At 43.6% G+C, this 19,357-nt stretch overlaps 1 protein-coding gene across 12 annotated transcripts in view; it reads left to right on the top strand.

Moving 5' to 3' along the window:
- FGGY (FGGY carbohydrate kinase domain containing) overlaps window positions 1-19,357 on the top strand; it is a 525,569-nt gene that overhangs the window by 146,921 nt on the left and 359,291 nt on the right. The window contains exon 2 of one of the 12 annotated variants that reach the window (XM_070780312.1): window positions 19,121-19,158. The exons of 10 other annotated variants lie outside the window; for them this stretch is intronic. The gene's annotated coding sequence lies outside the window, so the exon portion shown is untranslated. Of the gene's footprint in view, window positions 1-12,499; window positions 12,520-19,120; window positions 19,159-19,357 lie in introns of those variants that run through there. One more of the 12 variants, XM_070780323.1, reaches the window with a different exon arrangement.

The raw sequence follows: 19,357 nt of genomic DNA, 5'->3' as shown, positions 1-19,357 counted from the left end.
CAACCCCTGGCTGGGGCCAGGGGACTCCTCTGGGCGAGGAGCGTTTGGCTAGCATGCGCGTGAGTGGCTGATCACCAAGTGACTGACCTCATGCAGCAGGAAACTTTCTTCATCTTCATGAAAACTGAACACATGAGACCATCAGATGTGTGACTACACTGAATGCAAGAGAGTAAAGAGACCTTTAGAAAAGTGGATCTCCTGCTGGACCTGCTAATTTCAATAATTTTGGCCTTTTTAAAACTACCTTAGAAACTTAAAGGTTAAATAATAATACATACAGATACCTAAGTATATATGTAGATATTTAAAATGCATGTGAAAATAGGGCCCATGAGAGGGTAAATGGAATAATATTTTTATGTTTTAGCAGTCTCTCCTTTTTTTGTTGTTGTTGGGAAACTTTCTGTCTTGCCAATCAGCTGAATTCATTTGGTGCTATTGCTTTCCTTTTATGAAAAAGATTAATTCTGGGGATTTGATCAAAATACACTTTAAAACACAAGCCTCAAATTGCAAATATCAGGCAATCTGGAATTTGGCTTTTTTGGGCTGAAGTCATTTGCCAGTAAATTTGCTGTCTTGCCCCTGCCTGTACCCAACAACAAGAAGTCTCACTCTTTTCTAGGTCCCCCCCCAGTGTGCTTGTAGCCGACACGCACACACACCCAGGCACACACACGTGTGCTTGCACATGGTTTTGACTTTATGCTGATAGGTAAAAAAACGCCAGAATCAGCTAGGGCAGGCAGTAGGCCTGTCTGGTTTAAATTGAAGCTGCCTGGGAGATCTGGGGTAATAAGTGAGTGACAACAGGTGCAGATTTCGTTGCGCCCTTCTGAGCTCAGCCCGTGGTTCTTTCTTTGATTCTTTTCACCCAACACCCTTGCCTGAGTTGCGTCCAATAAATTTTATAGCAGCATGATCTTGTTTCAGAGCGGAAGGGAGATTTTTCTCTCCACTTGGCTAAATGGTGCCTAAGTTAAAACCCCACTTCCTGCCCTCTCCTTAATTCTTAAGAAGTAGGAATAAGGAGTAACCGCAGTGAGAAGCTGCTGCTGGGCCCAATATCTATAGTCTGGCATGTGAACAGCTAATTTTGGGGTCCTGTTTTAGAAAAGCCAAGAATTAACTTGCAGAGTATGCATGTATGCTCTCGTTTCAGTCGTGTCCTACTCTTTGTGACCCTATGGATTGTAGCCCACCAGGCTCCCCTGTCTATGGGGATTCTCCAGGCAAGAATACTGGAGTGGATTGCCATTTCCTTCTCCAAGGGATCTTCCCAACCCAGGAATCGAACCTGTGTCTCCTGCGTTAGCAGGTGGATTCTTTACTGCTGATTCACCTGGAGAGCCCAGAGAAACTTGCAGAGAATTAACCATAATTGGGGAGAAAATAATTACTGGGCTGCTTCTGCCCTGTGATAGCTGGAGCCACCAGCTAGTCAGAGAATTCTTTGTTGTCAGTTCAGCTCACTTGCTCAGTCGTGTCCGACTCTTTGCAACCCCATGAACCACAGCAAGCCAGGCCTCCCTGTCCACAACCAACTCCCAGAGTTTACTCAAACTCAAGTCCTTTGAGTCAGTGATGCCATCCAACCATCTCATCCTCTGCTGTCCCTTTCTCCTCCCACCTTCAATCTTTCCCAGCATCAGGATCTTTTCCAATGAGTCACTTCTTTGCATCAGGTGGCCAAAGGATTGGAGTTTCAGCTTCAGCATCAGTCCTTCCAATGAATATTCAGGACTGATTTCCTTTAGAATTGACTGGTTTGATCTCCTTGCAGTCCAAGGGACTCTCAAGAGTCATCTTCTTCAACACCACAGTTCAAAAGCATCAATTCTTCTGTGCTCAGCTTTCTTTATAGTCCAACTCTCACAACCATACATGACTACCAGAAAAACCATAGCCTTGACTAGATGGACCTTTGTTGGCAAAGTAGCATCTCTGCTTTTTAGTGTGCTGTCAAGAGTGTTCATAACTTTTCTTCTAAAGAGCAAATGTCTTTTAATTTCATGGCTGCAGTCACCATCTGCAGTGATTTCGGAGCCCAAGAAAATAAAGTCTGCCATTGTTTCCATTGTTTTCCCATCTATTTGCCATGAAGTGATGGGACCTGGTGCCATGATCTTAGTTTTCTGAATATTAAGCTTTAAGCCAACTTTTTCACTGTCCTCTTTCACTTTCATCAATAGGCTCTTTAGTTCTTCGCTTTCTGCCATAAGAGTGATGTTAGCTGCATATCTGAGGTTGTTGATATTTTTCCCAGCAATCTTGAATTCAGCTTGTGCTTCATCCAGCCCAGCATTTCTCATGATGTACTATGCATATAAGTTAAATAAGCAGGGTGACAGTATTCAGCCTTGACGTACTCCTTTCCAGATTCGGAACCAGTCTGTTGTTCCATGTCTACTTCTAACTGTTGCTTCCTGACCTACATACAGGTTTCTAAAGAGGCAAGTCAGGTGGTATGATATTCCCATCTCTCTAAGAGTTTTCCACAGTTTTTTGTGATCCACACAGTCAAAGTCAATAAAGCAGAAGTATACACAATGGAGTATTACTCAGCCATTAAAAAGAATACATTTGAATCAGTTCTAATGAGGTGGATGAAACTGGAGCCTATTATACAGAGTGAAGTAAGCCAGAAAGAAAAACACCAATACAGTATACTAACGCATATATATGGAATTTAGAAAAATGCTAACAATAACCCTGTGTACGAGACAGCAAAAGAGACACTGATGTATAGATCAGTCTTATGGACTCTGTGGGAGAGGGAGAGGGTGGGGAGATTTGGGAGAATGGCATTGAAACATGTATAATATCATGTATGAAATGAGTCGCCAGTCCAGGTTCGATGCACGATACTGGATGCTTGGGGCTGGTGCACTGGGACGACCCAGAGGGAGGGTATGGGGAGGGAGGAGGGAGGAGGGTTTAGGATGGGGAACACAGGCATACCTGTGGTGGGTTCATTTCGATATTTGGCAAAACTAATACAATATTGTAAAGTTTAAAAATAAGATAAAATAAAAAAAAAAGAAGTATATATTTTTCTGGAACTCTCTTGCTTTTTTGATGATCCAGCGGATGTTGGCAATTTGATCTCTGGTTCCTCTGCCTTTTCTGAAACCAGCTTGAACATCTGGAGGTTCACAGTTCACATACTGTTGAAGCCTGGCTTGGAGAATTTTGAGCATAACTTTACTAGTGTGTGAGATGAGTGCAATTGTGCGGTAGTTTGAGCATTCTTTGGCATTGTCTTTCCTTGGGATTGGAATGAAAAGGACTGACCTTTTCCAGTCCTGTGGCCACTGCTGCGTTTTCTAAATTTGCTGGCATATTGAGTGTAGCACTTTCACAGCATCATCTTTCAGGATTTGAAATAGCTCAACTGGAATTCCATCACCTCCACTAGCTTTGCTCGTAGTGATGCCTTCTAAGACCCACTTGACTTCACATTCCAGGATGTCTGGCTCTAGGTGAGTGATCACACCAACATGATTATCTGGGTCGTGAATATCTTTTTTGTACAGTTCTTCTGTGTATTCTTGCCACCTCTTCTTAATATCTTCTGCTGCCATTAGATCCATACCATTTCTGTCCTTTACTGAGCCCATCTTTGCATGAAATGTTGCCTTGGTATCTCTAATTTTCTTGAAGAAATCTCTAGTCTTTCCCATTCTATTGTTTTCCTCTATTTCTTTGCATTAATCACTGAGGAAGGCTTTTTTATCTCTCCTTGCTATTCTTTGGAACTCTGCATTGAAATGGGTATATCTTTCCTTTTCTCCTTTGCCTTCCGTTTCTCTTCTTTCCACAGCTATTTGTAAGGCCTCCTCAGGCAACCATTTTGCCTTTTTGCACTTCTTTTCTTGGGGATTGCCTTGATTCCTGCCTCCTTTACAATGTTACAAATCTCTGTCTACAGTTCTTCAGGCAGTCTGTCTATCTGATCTAATCCCTTGAATCTATTTGTCACTTCCACTGTATAATCGTAAGGAATTTGATTTAGGTCATACCTGAATGGTCTAGTGCTCTTCTCCACTTTCTTCAATTTCAGTCTGAATTTGGCAATAAGGAGTTCATGATCTGAGCCACAGTCAGCTCATGGTCTTGTTTCTGCTGACTGTGTAGAGCTTCTCCATCTTTAGCTACAAAGAATGTAATCAATCTGATTTCGGTATTGACCACCTGGTGATGTCCATGTGTAGAGTCTTCTCTTGTGTTGTTAGAACAGGGTGTTTGCTGTGACCATTGGGTTCCCTTGGCAAAACTCTACTACCCTTTGCCCTGCCTCATTCTGTACTCCAAAATCTTCATTCTTTGTTGTGTGGCTGTGCAATTGTGTGTTGTTGAGTGTTTAGCAGCATCCTTGGCATCCACAAACTAAATGCCAGTAGTACATCTCTCTAACCTTCTGTCAGGGAGACCAGAAATGTCCCCAGACAACCAGCCAGCCCCTGGGAGGCAATATCCCCCTGGTTAAGAACCACTGATTTAGATCAAGTGACAGCTTAGGAGCCTTGAGTAGCGCTCACATCCAGAAAGGACATCTCAGGACTGGTAAGGCGGCTGAGTCTCTCAAAGATGCTGATGTATTTTCCAGACCTCTGTGTCTGGCGTGCAGAGAGGAGTCTTGCTCCACTCAGAGTGTGTCTGCAGAGGCAGCCATGGTGATCTCCCTGCGTGTGCCAGGCCTTTTTGGGAAATACTAGAGAGGGTCCCTCTGGAGGCAGAGCTCGCTGGGCCGTGCAGATCTGTTCTCTGGCCTGGCACCACCTGGCAAAATCATTGTCTTACCCAAAAATATGCTTTTGTAACTCCTGGCAAAACAGGGGCCGTGTTCTCTTTCCCAGCTTCTCTTTTCTGTTTCCAGATGTGTCACTGGTGACACGTGGAGCCCATGGAGAACTCTGTTGGAATCCAAGGCTCTCCTCATTCTCTGCCAGCCCCCTTGTCATGGCTTTTCCTGCCATCTAAGCCAATCTACGTTCTGTCTCCGCGTGGTGGTCAGTGTCTGGGTATCACTGTCCCCTTTATTTTTCTCAGGCCTGTAGCATGTTGCAAGGAGAAAACTTTGTAGGTCTTTTCTGGAGTTAACACCTTCATGCTTGCATTGCCTTGATTGATGACAAGGGGCAGGAACTCAAAATCTGCCATTTATTGGCTGTGTCATTTGGGGCAGTATACTTAGCTTCCTTGGTCCTTCATTTGTTTGCAATGAAGAGAGTAACTTACCCCTGCAGAGGTATTATAAGAACAAAATAAGATAATCTGTGCAAAAGGCTTAGACTCTCCAGTATAATATACTATTAGTGCACCTTTTATATCCAAGAAGACTGCGGCATCCTTGCTCGTGGGAACTGGTTTAAAGTTCATTTGAGGTAGACTCTGTCTTTTTCTCCCAGGTCCCGGGACCTAGAAAGTACTCAGTAAATACCTGACGAATGACTGTATGAAGAAATGTTGGAAAGTCAGACCCCGTGGCCCATTGACCCCTTGAGGGTTGGAGACAAGGGTAGAGAGTTACTCTCTGGTTTGTGTGTCACTTACATTTGTGAAAGAGATTCCAAACAGTCATATTTTAAAGAGTTTACAGAGTGTTTATTAGGGTCCCAAACTGGAGTGCCTGGAGAGGCAGTCCACGTGTAAGACTCTGGCAAGTATAAGACAAGACAGGTGGGGAGGGGCCCAGGAATCTGGGGAGAGCACCTGCAGCCTGAAGACATTCATGGTCATGAATTTCAAAGTCTCTGCATCAGCCAAAGCAAATGTGTCTGTGGGCCCATTTAAGTCTTCCTGCAACCATTTGTGACTCCTATTTAATTTACAGAGTACCTAGGATAAACAGTAGGACAGGTGCTGGGCAGATAAAGATGAGGTGCTCAGAGTCCAGTAGCAGAGATGGACGGAAATGAATAGTGAGGACATGAGAGTAGCCGAGACGGACTGAGCCCTCAGCCAAGCACTGTTTTTACAGATGACAACTTGGATTTAGTCCTCACAACAGTCCCATGTGAGCTACGGGATATTATTGCCCCTATAGAGGAGGACAGTTAAGATGCAGAGAGGTGGAGTGACCTGTCCACGATTGTGAAGCCAGTCGCTGGCTAGTCATGCAGCGTGATGTGCTGTCGGCAGTAGAGCACAGCACACTGTCTGAGTCTCACTCCTTCCACAGCCCTCCTGCTGTTTCTCCCCAACACTGCAGCCTAGGTGATCTCACAGAGTCACTGAGATCAGGCCACTCACAGTCTCCCAGCTGCTCGTGCAGCATCACCCCCACTCCAAGGAGGCCCTGTGCCATGGGGATGCCCCTTCTCTGCCAGCTGTGCTCCTCAGGCTCCGTGCTCAGTTTGACTTACTCGGCTGCATAGGCCCCGGGCTTTACGATCACCCTCCCCTCTGCCAAAGTCTTCTTCTGGGGGACCAGGATCTGGCGTCACCAGCCAGCGACTGGCTTCACAATTGTGGACAGGTTACTCTACCTCTCTGCATCTTAACTGTCCTCCTCTATAGGGGCAATAATACCCCCTACCTCACATGGGACTGTTGTGAGGATTAAATCCAAGTTGTCATTTGTAAAAACAGTGCTTGGCTGAGGGCTCAATCCATCTCGGCTACTCTTAGGTCCTCACCCTGGGCCTCAGATCCAGGGTCTTCTCTGCAGAGACCCACCCAGCCTGCCCCGTCCAAAGGCAGCCTCCCAGGTTACTCTCTTCCTCATCAACCTGCTCGTTTCCTCTCTGGCACATGTGTTTTCCTGGCTGATGCTCCTTGCTGGGATGTAAGCTCCAAGAATGTCAGGACCTGTCCTATTTCCTGTTGCATGCCATTGATGACACATGGCTGGCACAAATTAGACACATGATGAAGACCTGTTTGTTGATTGAACAAGGCCAGATGTGGGAGGAGGCTGTCTTCACAGGGCAGAATCAGAGGAATGGAAACCCAGCTGATGTCATATGGATAACCAAAGCACAGTTGGGATTTTCAAGCATCTTGCTTGAAACCTGTCATTGCCTCCCCTCTGGTTGTCACATTAGCTCCCCAGCACTTGGCACTTGGCATATGCCATAGACCTTCATGCTGCCCCTGCATCGCCTCTAGCCTCACAGCCCCCAGTTCTCTGCACACCCTCCCCTCCTGCTCTAGCCTCAGTGACATCACCACTGTCCAGTCAGACCACATTCTGGCAGATCCAGCCCTTTCCATGTTCTCTTCCTGAAGCTTCCATTATCCTTCAAGTTTCAACTTAAATAGTCCTTCCCAGGAATCTGTCCTCAAGCCCCTGGACCAGACCAGAGGCCTCTCAAATACACCTTCGTTGCATTGATCACCACTATCGTTACATAGTTATTTTTGTGACTCACTGTCTGACTCTGGCTGTTCTCCCCAGGCCTCCAGGAAGGGCAGCCAGTTCATCTCACTCATCTCTGTGCACCAAGGGTCAACTCCTAGGCCTGTTAGATGGCACATGCTAAGGAAACTGAGTGTGTTTCCTGAGTATGTCCTTGTCAAAGGACTGATTATGTAGATGGATGAGTGTAGAGAGAGTGGGTGAATGAAGAGCACCTGAGTCTGCTATGACCACCCTCTTCTTTGAGAAAGCTCACGGATGAGATTCCACGGCCCAGGCTGGAGCTTGCCCTTCACAGAAGTCTGCCTGTATCAGGTTAACCGGAGAGGATAAGGAGCTTTGTGTTTGTCTTGTCCCAGCACAGGAAAGGGAAGAGCTTCATCTCTGGATGTTACAATAAGAACTAGAATTAGCCCTTTGGGGGTGATCTTTGTTCCCCATTGCCTAAGGCCACTGTTCTTGGAGAAAGGTTAAGGGAAACCAGACAGGAGGTGGGTGTTTACAAGTCCTGTCCCAACTAGCCCAGGGTTCCCAGACCCTCGTTTCCCTGACCCTTGGTTAATTAGAGCTGAAGAGACAACTCCAGACGTAGATTTCGTATTTGAAGAATGATCCAGGGCTCAGGGTGCCACCCTGAAGGCTTTGTTCTCCTCCTCCCCCTCCATGCTCACTCTCTGACCAAGTCCTTGTGATTCCAGCTCCCCAGTAGCTTCTCTTCTTCCTCGGGAGGTTGAGCAGCAGCATAGGTTCAGAGCTCTGTTGTTGTCTGAGGAGGCCTGTGTTTTAATTTGCATTACACGTGACGATGTCTGGATGACCACCAGTGACGTTGAGTGATGTTCTTCTAGATTGGTGGTAGGAAGGCAGTTCTGTACGGAGATGCAATCTGCAGGGGAAAGCGTGAGGCAGAAATAACCCGCTCCCTTGCTGTCAGAATGATGATCCCCCCCCAACCCCATAGTGGAGCTTTCTCTGCAGGCCAGGCACTAGCCACACACCCAAGTCTATACCACCCTGGACTGGCCTGTTCTCAGTCACAATAAGACCCAGACCTGGCTCATGAGTTCATCTCCAGGGCTTCTGTACCTATTCCTACCTAAGGAAAGCACACCGACTCATGCTTTTTTAGTTAATGACACTATTTGAGACCTAGAACTCCATTGGTTTCTAATCCCAACAAGGCAGCTACCTGGCATATACACATCCATAAGGTGTATAAAATGTCAGGCAACTGATATTTGCTGAAGAGGATCTGAAAGAGAAATCGCAGTTGCTAATATTAGTGAGTAATTTTGCCTGTGCAACTTTGAGTCAGGTACTTAAGTTCTGTTTCTTGTTCCCAGCACTATCAGGAGGCAAAAATCAGATGTGCCAAAGTACCATTTTCTCCTTCCATCCCCAGGCTGTCCTCCTGGTTGGGACACTGTCCCCGCCCTCACGCCTCAGTGAACAGCGCTTGTTCACCCCGCCACTTCCTTAAGCAGTCCTGCCCTGACCCCTCCAAGTAAACTGGGCCTCTCTTACTATAAGATTTCATGGTTCCCTGCACCTTTCCCACTTAAGAAGACTTTAAGTAGTTATATAATTTTATGTTTAACACTGGGCTCTGCAGCCCCATTCTGGGTGCAGGATGTTGATTTTATTTCCTTCAGTGACTGGCACAGAATTGTTCAAATTACCATTCCCTAAGCCCTGGGTGTTCTTTGGAAGGAATGATGCTAAAACTGAAACTCCAGTACTCTGGCCACCTCATGCGAATAGTTGACTCATTGGAAAAGACTCTGATGCTGGGAGGGATCGGGGGCAGGAGGAGAAGGGGACGACAGAGGATGAGATGGCTGAATGGTATCACTGACTTGATGGACATGAGTTTGAGTGAACTCCGGGAGTTGATGATGGACAGGGAGGCCTGGTGTGCTGCGATTCATGGGGTCGCAAAGAGTCAGACACGACTGAGCGACTGAACTGAACTGAACTGAAGGTCAACATTAGACTCCATGTCTCTAAATCCTCTTTAACTTGATTCCTCTTTTCATTGTGGAAATTTTCAAAGGTACACAACAGTCAACAGAAAAGAAATTTCATTTACCCATTACGTGTAGTCACTAAGGACATATTTGAACATATTCCACCTTCATCCTACTTCCTAAGCAATGGGTCTGGTGACTGCCTTGGAGGAAGTATTGGGGAAATACTTGGTAAAGTTAACACTGTGTTACTGATGTGCCAGCATGTGGCTCGCGCTGGAGATTACATCCATGCACACGTATGCATGTCAGTGATTGTGCTGATGGACCAGGATGAGCGCAGGCATTTCACTGGAAATGTTCTTGTTTGGGGTTTGTATGTACATGCCACTGAAAACATGAATGTTTCAGACCGTTTGTCAAGCTAGAGGATTATTAAGCTCAGGGGAACAGACTGACTGGAAGGAATCTAAGCCAGTTTATGGACTGACAGGAGAATTGTGTGATGATGTAAAACCGACCTTCCCCATGTGGTCTCTGTACCAGTCAAGGAGAGATCTCGGGGTTTCAGAAGAACTTATTTAATTTATTGAGATTTGTGTGTGTGTGTGTGTGTGTGTGTGTGTGATGTGTGTGAGTGTTTAAATGTGCCAAGTGAAGGTGAAGAATAAGGATTACTGGTAATACTAGGTGTTGTTAATGAGGGCCTGCCTGGGTCAATTGCAGTGCCAGGAGGTCCTTTCCAGTATATCTGTTCTTCACAATAAGGTTCCACATTCAGTGTCATTACCCCAACTTAGAAGTAAGAAGATGGAGTGGTTCAGAGAGTTGCCCACGCCTAATCACACAGCAAGTGGCAGAACTAAAATTTCAATCCAGACCTACCTATTTCCAAAACCTCTGCCTTTTCCATAACATTACACAGCATCCTGAAACATTCTTTTGTTTTCTTGAGAGGTAAGTACCAGTTGGGAACTTATTCTCTTCTTTCTTTATTCATTGGAAACCCAGAATGTTTTGCAAATCCTGCAGAAGTGGCCAGCTCTAAGGTTTAGGCATATCATAGTTTTTGTTTTGTTGTTGTTGTTTTCCCCAAATAGCTGACAGTGATGTTTCTCTGCTTCTAGTTGGAAAGGTTTTTCAGAGTCAGGTAGCTACTGTGGCAATATTTTTAAACCGTTACCAAAAGTGCCACAGCCGTTCCGTTAGCTGGTCCTCCACTAGGCAATCCAATCCATATTGGCTCCTTATGGATGCATTAAGTGGCTGGGAAACCAAAGATTGTGTGTGTGTTTAGCAGCTATTTGTTAATTGTCTGAATTATCACTTTCAACATCAGGAATTCTGTTAAAAAAATCATAATAAATTTTATCTGACTTCTGTCAGTTGAGGGGAAAATAATTAGGAAATTACTTTATTTTGACCTAAGGATAATAAATATCTCTAGCCTCACCGTTAGAGATCTATATACTGGGTCACTTCTATGACCCAAGCCCTCTTTCGAGTTTTCTTTCTTATTACTTCCCAACAGCAACCTTTGTTCAGTTTAAACGAGGCCATTCCCTGTTCCCAGGCATGATTCAAATATTGATACTTCTGCGTCTTTGTTTATAATGTTTATAACATTTACCATCTTATGACTTTTTAATACCAACTTCATAGGCTACTCCTTCCTCAAATTCTTTCCAGCGCTTGACAGACCAACTGCATGTCTCCTTTCTGTTTTTATTTTATTTTATTTTGTTGCCCCACGGTTTGGATTTCTGTAATGCTACTTATTAGTCTCACTTACATCACAGTAATTCATGGCCTCATTTTCTCTCCTTCATTGGACTGAGGACTGAGACTCATGTTTTATCTCCATGCTCCTGACACCTCCCACAGAATTTGCACTTCATAGCCACTCAATATATTTTATTAAATTGCAATTTGAAAAGAAGCCTGTGTGCTTTTATTTAAATAAGCCCATAAATTCAGCACAACCGTCTTCATGAATTCAAAATTCTCAGAAACGTTATTCTTCAGGATTGTTCTTTTGTTGAGATCCAAGAGGTTGGCTTTACAGTAAATAAAATGAATCACAGAATCTCGGGACCAGAATAACAACAGCAATAAGGATGGAAACTAGAAGTCATCTATGTGATCCATTCCCTTCTCTTCAGACAGTTCCTCAGTCACCTGAAACTGTTATGGCTGTCCTTTTGCAAAGATCCCCTTTAACGGAGAATGTCATCTCATACCAGCTCATCATGGCTTCTAGTCTTGTAAGTTAGGCAGTGTTCTCTCAGTTAATCTGAATCCTCCCTTACTGAAATTTATGCTCATTGCTTTCATAGAAATGGAAACCAGCTGCTTTCAACTGAAAATATTTCCCTTTCCAAAGATGGTTATTCCATCATTCCACATCCTTCTCTTCCCCTGGTGTAATTCTCCCTTCCATCTGACATTCCTTTCCGTTCTCCATTTCCCAACTATTGAATGCTACACTCTTAATTTATTGGTCTTTTGCCTAAAGAAAACTTTAGGCTAGGTATGATTAGTAAGTGATCATTGATTTCAGATGTACCTGGAAGTATGTCTCACACCATTAAAATCAGTGGATCCAGCCAGGTTGGTGAGTAACTGAAATACTGAGACTGTGTGTGATATATGATGGTTTCTTTCTAAGCCTGCCATCAACCATTCTCATCTCAGATTCTCCAGTTGCTTAATTTACAAGACATGATTTGTTTGTCATAAACTGCTTTGCAAGGTTCAAAAGAAACAGAAATGATGCACATGGAAACAGCAAATTTAGGCCATGGACTTTTTTTCTTCAGATCTGGTTTATAAATAAGCCTTTCTCAATTAGAAAAACACATGATCATTTTAAAGGAGAGTAAAAAAAAGAACATGGTACACTGTAAGTGCCCTTTTACCTTTTTGTATGGTTTCTCTATTAAGAAACCCCATGAGCTTCTTTGTGCTAGTTATTAAAAAGACTAGCAAGCAAGCGACTTCCTTTCCTTATTTAGTTTACCAAGGACTTGCAACTTGAGCAGAGGTCTCTGGGCCCCCTTTCATGGGTTGGTTGTTTTGTTTGTTTTTAGCTTGAATGCACTTAAAACCTCAACATACGGACTGAGTTGCAGTGGTAGAATTCCGGTTCAACACTCCAAGCAGACTTCCAGTACAGGAAGAAAATGGGTATGTATGCAGGCTAGAGAAGACGTCAGTGATAATAGTGAATCAACAGACATTTACTCAATGTCTTCCGTGTGTCAGCCTTACCGAAAAGTCCAAAAAGCAGACTGTGCGTGTAGTTTGCAGTCGAGTGGGAAACGGACAATTTAGCAGACAGTCATAGTGCCGTACATGCTGGGATGGGGCCAGGGAGGTGCCACTGAGGAGTGAGGAACACGCCCTTGGACAAACTCCCGAAAGATCGATATTGGAAGGTGATTAAGATTTACCAAGGGCCGCAGGGTAAGGGTGTCTCAGACAAAGGAACTCCATGTCATGCGCAGAAGCAAGTGGAAACAGGACCTATTGAGGGGACTGCGGCTTGTTTGAACCAGAGAATAGGCAACTAGCTTCCCTGGGACGTGTATCTCAGGCACATTTTTAATTTTTCTCTGGTGTTTTATCAAGGTTTCTACAATATATACATGGAGTTAATTTCTCAAGGCTTCTGTGCTCTTCTAGAGCTTTCATATATGCTCAGTGAAACCCTTCTTTCCTTGCTTTTCGCATTTCCCTTTATATGACTGTGTTTCCCTCTCTCTGAGCTGTTTGAGGGAGGAGATCTAGTACTTGCCTCCGTATCTCTGTGACACCATGCTCAGTGGTGGCAAAATTGTGTCTGGGAATGAATGAATCATTCCAGAAATGCATGGAGTATTCTGACTGGTTTTGCCCCAACTTTGCTGAGGGGTCACAGTTTGGGTCCAATATTCGTATGCCAGATATGAAACAAAAATTTGGTTTTTAACCCAATTGTATATTGAATTGAGCAACAGTGAGCTGGGTTGCTTAGGTTATTATTTCATTTAGTTCAGTTTATGCTCATCAACATAGAGCTGAAAACCCAGGTTATTTCTCTGTAGTATTCTTAGTGTTGTCTCGAAGCAAGTTTTCATCTGAGTATTTCTTTTGTTAGTACTCTCTTGATAAGAGGTAACTATGAGATGAAATGGTGGTAGTGGTAATGAAAACAACGGGAACATAAATGACTCCTGTTCATTGTTTCCATGCTGTGTACCAGATGCTGTGCTACATGCACTATGTAAATTAATTTATGAGATAAATGCTACTTATTTGGCTTAAGGGATAAAGAGAATGAAGTGCAGGGGAGCATCATCATGTCTGATCTAGACCCTGTACATGCTCAGTAATTCCTTCCTCTTCAGTTCAGTTCAGTTCAGTCACTCAGTCGTGTCCACCTCTTTGCGACCCCATGAATTGCAGCATGCCAGGCCTCCCTGTCCATCACCAACTCCCGCAGTTTACTCAAACTCATGTCCATCGAGTTGGTGATGCCATCCAGCCATCTCATCCTCTGCCGTCCCCTTCTCCTCCTGCCCCTAATCCCTGCCACCATCAGGGTCTTTTTCAGTGAGTCAACTCTTCGCATGAGGTGGCCAAAGTATTGGAGTTTCAGCTTTAACATCAGTCCTTCCAAAGAACACCCAGGACTGATCTCATTTAGAATGACTGGTTGGATCTCCTTGCAGTCCAAGGGACTCTCAAGAGTCCTCTCCAACACTGCAATTCAAAAGCATCAATTTTTTGGTGCTCAGCTTTCTTTATAGTCCAACTCTCACATCCATACATGACCACTGGAAAAACCGTAGCCTTGACTAGATGGACCTTTGTTGGCAAAGTAATGTCTCTGCTTTTCAATATGCTATCTAGGTTGGTCATAACTTTCCTTCCAAGGAGTAAGCATCTTTTAATTTCATGGCTGCAGTCACCATCTGCAGTGATTTTGGAGCCAAAAAAATAAAGTCAGCCACTGTTTTCACTGTTTGCCCATGTATTTCCCATGAAGTGATGGGACCAGATGCCATGATCTTAGTTTTCTGAATGTTGAACTTTAAGCCAACTTTTCACTCTCCAATTTCACTTTCATCAAGAGGCTTTTTAGTTCCTCTTCACTTTCTGCCATAAGGGTGGTATCATCTGCATATCTGAGGTTATTGATATTTCTCCCAGCAATCTTGATTCCAGCTTGTGTTTCTTCCAGCCCAGCGTTTCTCATGATGTACTCTGCATAGAAGTTAAATAAGCAGGGTGACAATATACAGCCTTGACGTACTCCTTTTCCTATTTGGAACCAGTCTGTTGTTCCATGTCCAGTTCTAACTGTTGCTTCCTGACCTGCATATAGGTTTCTCAAGAGGCAGGTCAGGTGGTCTGGTATTCCCATCTCTTTCAGAATTTTCCACAGTTTATTGTGATCCACACAGTCAAAGGCTTTGGTATAGGCAATAAAGCAGAAATAGATGTATTTCTGGAACTCTCTTGCTTTTTCCATGATCCAGCAGATGTTGGCAATTTGATCTCTGGTTCCTCTGCCTTTTCTAAACCCAGCTTGAACATCTGGAAGTTCACAGTTCACATATTGCTGAAGCCTGGCTTGGAGAATTTTGAACATTACTTTACTAGCGTGTGAGATGAGTGCAATTGTGCAGTAGTTTGAGCATTCTTTGGCTTTGCCTTTCTTTGGGATTGGAATGAAAACTGACCTTTTCCAGTCCTGTGGCCACTGCTGAGTTTTCCAAATTTGCTGGCATATTGAGTGCAGCATTTTCACAGCATCATCTTTTAGAATTTGAAATAGCTCAACTGGAATTCCATCACCTCCACTAGCTTTGTTCAGAGTGATGCTTCCTAAGGCCCACTTGACTTCACATTGCAGGATGTCTGGCTCTAGATGAGTGATCACACCATTGTGATTATCTGGGTCGTGAAGATCTTTTTTGTACAGTTCTTCTGTGTATTCTTGCCACCTCTTCTTAATATCTTCTGCTTCTGTTAGGTCCATACCATTTCTGTCCTTTATCGAGCCCATCTTTGCATGAAATGTTCCCTTGGTATCTCTTAATTTTCTTGAAGAGATCTCTAGTCTTTCCCATTTTATCGTTTTCCTCTATTTCTTTGCATTGATCGCTGAGGAAGGCTTTCTTATCTCTCCTTGCTATTCTTTGGAACTCTGCATTCAGATGCTTATATCTTTCCTTTTCTCCTTTGCTTTTCACTTCTCTTCCTTCCACAGCTATTTGTAAGGCCTCCTCAGACAGCCATTTTGCTTTTTTGCATTTCTTTTTCTTGGGAATGGTTTTGATCCATGTCTCCTGTACAATGTCATGAACCTCCGTCCATAGTTCATCAGGCACTCTGTCTGTCAGATCTAGTCCCTTAAATCTGTTTCTCACTTCCACTGTATAATCATAAGGGATTTTATTTAGGTCATACCTGAATGGTCTAGTTGTTTTCCCTACTTTCTTCAATTTCAGTCTGAATTTGGCAATAAGGAGTTCATGATCTGAGCCACAGTCAGCTCCCGGTCTTGTTTTTGTTGATTGTATAGAGCTTCTCCATCTTTGGCTGCAAAGAATATAATCAATCTGATTTCAGTGTTGACCATTTGATGATGTCCATGTGTAGAGTCTTCCCTTGTGTTGTTGGACGAGGGTGTTTGCTATGACTAGTGCGTTCTCTTGGCAAAACCCTGTTAGCCTTTGCCCTGCTTCATTCCGTATTCCAAGGCCAAATTTGACTGTTACCTCAGGTGTTTCTTGACTTCCTACTTTTGCATTCCAGTCCCCTATAATGAAAAGGGTATCTTTTTTGGGTGTTAGTTCTAAAAGGTCCACAGTAGTAGATATAATGGTCATCTGAGTTAAATTCACCCAATCCAGTCCATCTTAGTTCGCTGATTCCTAGAAGGCTGAGGTTCACTCTTGCCATCTCCTATTTGACCACTTCCAATTTGCCTTGATTCATGGACCTAACATTCCAGGTTCCTATGCAATATTGCTCTTTACAGCATTGGACCTTGCTTCTATCACCAGTCACATCCACAAGTGGGTGTTGTTTTTGCTTTGGCTCCATCCCTTCATTCTTTCTGGAGTTACTTCTCCACTGATCTCCAGTAGCATATAGGGTACTTACGAGTTCCTCTTTCAGTATCCTATCTTTTTGCCTTTTCATACTGTTCATGGGGTTCTCAAGGCAAGAATACTGAAGTGGTTTGCCATTCCCTTCTCCAGTGGACCATATTCTCTCAGACCAAAAGACTAGAGGAGCCCTGAGGAGGTCAGGTGTTCTGTCTCCCATCTGATGGCAGGATCACACTTGAACTGAATGCCTCGGTACATATACTCTGCCTGAAACATCTCTTCCACAGCCTCTGTCCCCCTCCCCCACCCCACCAGTGAACTCTTATTCACATTTCAGGGCTCACAGCTCAAACTCCTCCTCTGAGGAAAGTGTCCTTAAGAGCCCCAGGTAAGATGTCTTCTTCCTTCCTCTGTTGTTCCTCTTCTATACCTTATATTTCACCTGTGAAATGCAACCCCCCCACCCCAGTCAGTGTCATGCAAACGGTATGTTCCCTAGAAGCAGTGTGTTTTGTTAAGGACATGGCTCTGAAGCTGTTGGGTCCACTTTGTCTCCTCATGCTAACTGGGTGATCTTGGGGTGTGCTGTTCCTCTGAGAGACTGTAAACCCCCTGAAGCTAGAGAGGTGCTTTATAATATATTTATATTTATAATATAATAATTTAAATGGCTAAGTCAGAAAATTCCCATTTTCCTGACATTAATAGCAAGTCTGTTTGTTATCTTCCTTTGAAGAGCTGACGTGTGGTTTATGCCAGTCAGTTTCTTGATCTTGAGCCCTGAAGGACATTGAGAACTAAAGTTGTTGTCATCATTGTTTTTAATAGGCTATTTTTTAGAGCAGTTGTTAGTCTACAGAAAAAATGATCAGAGGTACAAAGACTTCCATATACCCCTTCCCTAACACCTGCATATCAGCATTCCACCATTAGAGTGGTATGTTTCTTGCAATTGATGAACTTATAGTGACATATCGCAAGCACCCTAAATCCATGACTAACATTAATATTATCTTGGTGTTGCACATTTCATGAGTTTGGACAAATATAGATATGTTTCTGCATTTATAGAATTATGTAGATATATGTCTACACTTTGGCGACCTGATGTGAAGAGCCAGCTCATTGGAAAAGACGCTGATGCTGGGAAAGATTGAGGACAGAAGAAGGGGATGACAGAGGCTGAGATGGTTGAATGTCATCACTGACTCAATGGACATAAGATTGAGCAACCTCCGAGAGACACTGAAGGACTGGGAAGCCTGGCGTGCTGAAGTCCGTGGGGTCACAGAGTCAGACACAACTGACTGACTGAACAACAATAACATTATAGAATCATACAGAGTAGTTTCAGTGTCCTGAAAACCCTCTGTGTTCTGCCAGTTCATCCTTTGAGAACCTAGATTTAAGGTCATATTTTTGTCTGATTCTTTTTCTTTTCCATTTCCATTTCATTTTCCCGTTTTTGTTCCTTTCCTTTCCTTCCTTTTTTTAGAAATGATAATATCTTGAAAGTTATGAAAACTTCAAGTCTATACTTATAGTTCACCAACTCTTTAAAAAATTTTTAATTTTATTGGATTATAGTTGATTTACAGTGTTGTATTAGTTTCAGACACAGCAAAGATATTCAGTTATGCATATAGTCACTACTTTTTAGATTCTTTTCTCTTATAGGTTATCACAGAATATCGAGGAGAGGTCCCTGTGCTCTACAGTAGGTCTTTGTTGGTTATCTGTCTCACATATAGTAATGTGTATATGCTTATCCCAAGCTCCTGATTTGTCCCCCCATTCCATGTCTCTTTCCCCTTTGGTGACTGTAAGTTTGTTTTCAATGTTTGCAAGTCTGTTCGTGTTTTGTAAGTTCATTTGTATCACTTTTAAGTCAGTTCCACATTTAAGTGATGGCATGTGCCCTTTGTCTTTCTCTGTCTTGACATCACTTAGTATGATATTTTCTAGGTCCATCCATGTTGCTGCAAATGGCAGCATTTCTCACTTTTTATGGTTGAGTAATATTGGAGAAGGCAATGGCACCCCACTCCAGTACTCTTGCCTGGAAAATCCCATGGACGGAGGAGCCTGGTAGGCTGCAGTCCATGGGGTCGCTAGAGTCGGACACGACTGAGCGACTTCACTTTCACTTTTCACTTTCATGCATTGGAGAAGGAAATGGCAACCCACTCCAGTGTTCTTGCCTGGAGAATCCCAGGGACGGGGGAGCCTGGTGGGCTGCCGTCTATGGGGTCGCACAGAGTCGGACATGACTGAAGTGACTTAGCAGCAGCAGCAGTATTGTATAAATGTACCACATCTTCTTTATTCACTCCTCTGTGGATGGATATTTAGGTTACTTCCATGTCTTGACTATTTTAAATAGTTCTGCAATGAACATTGGCAAGAGGGGCGCGTATAACTTTTTGGATTATAGATTTCTCCAGATATATGTTCAGGAGTGGGATTGCTGGATCATATGATAACTCTTTTTTTTAAGGAGCTTCCATACTCTTCTTAGTATCTGTACCAATTGACATCCCCACCAACAGTTTGTAAGAGGGTTCTGTTTTCTTCACACCCCCTCCAGCATTTATTGTTTCTGGATACCATCTGTTTCTTTTAGTGTTTTCTCCTCTTTGTCTTGTTTGAAAAGTCTTAACCTGGCTCTCTCTTCTTTGTTCTAGAGAGCTACTACTTGAAGTTAAAACTCTCGGCTCTGCAAGTAAGTAAGCAGGCAGCTCCTCAGGTGCTAGCACAGTGGACGTGATTACTGAGAAGGGTACTGGCATCACCACGGTGACTTCCGCTTATCACTGTGGCCATCCTCATTTTGGCACCCTCAGTACCTGGAGTACAATGAGTCCTGGCAACAGGAGAACAAGGAAAGAAGTCTCCAAACACTCGTGCATTTTGCACCATGG

Source organism: Bos indicus, chromosome 3, assembly GCF_029378745.1.
Source record: "Bos indicus isolate NIAB-ARS_2022 breed Sahiwal x Tharparkar chromosome 3, NIAB-ARS_B.indTharparkar_mat_pri_1.0, whole genome shotgun sequence".
Taxonomy (NCBI): Eukaryota; Metazoa; Chordata; class Mammalia; order Artiodactyla; family Bovidae; genus Bos; species Bos indicus.
Note: the sequence above shows the minus strand (reverse complement) of the source record. Positions and strands in the feature narration are given on the sequence as shown.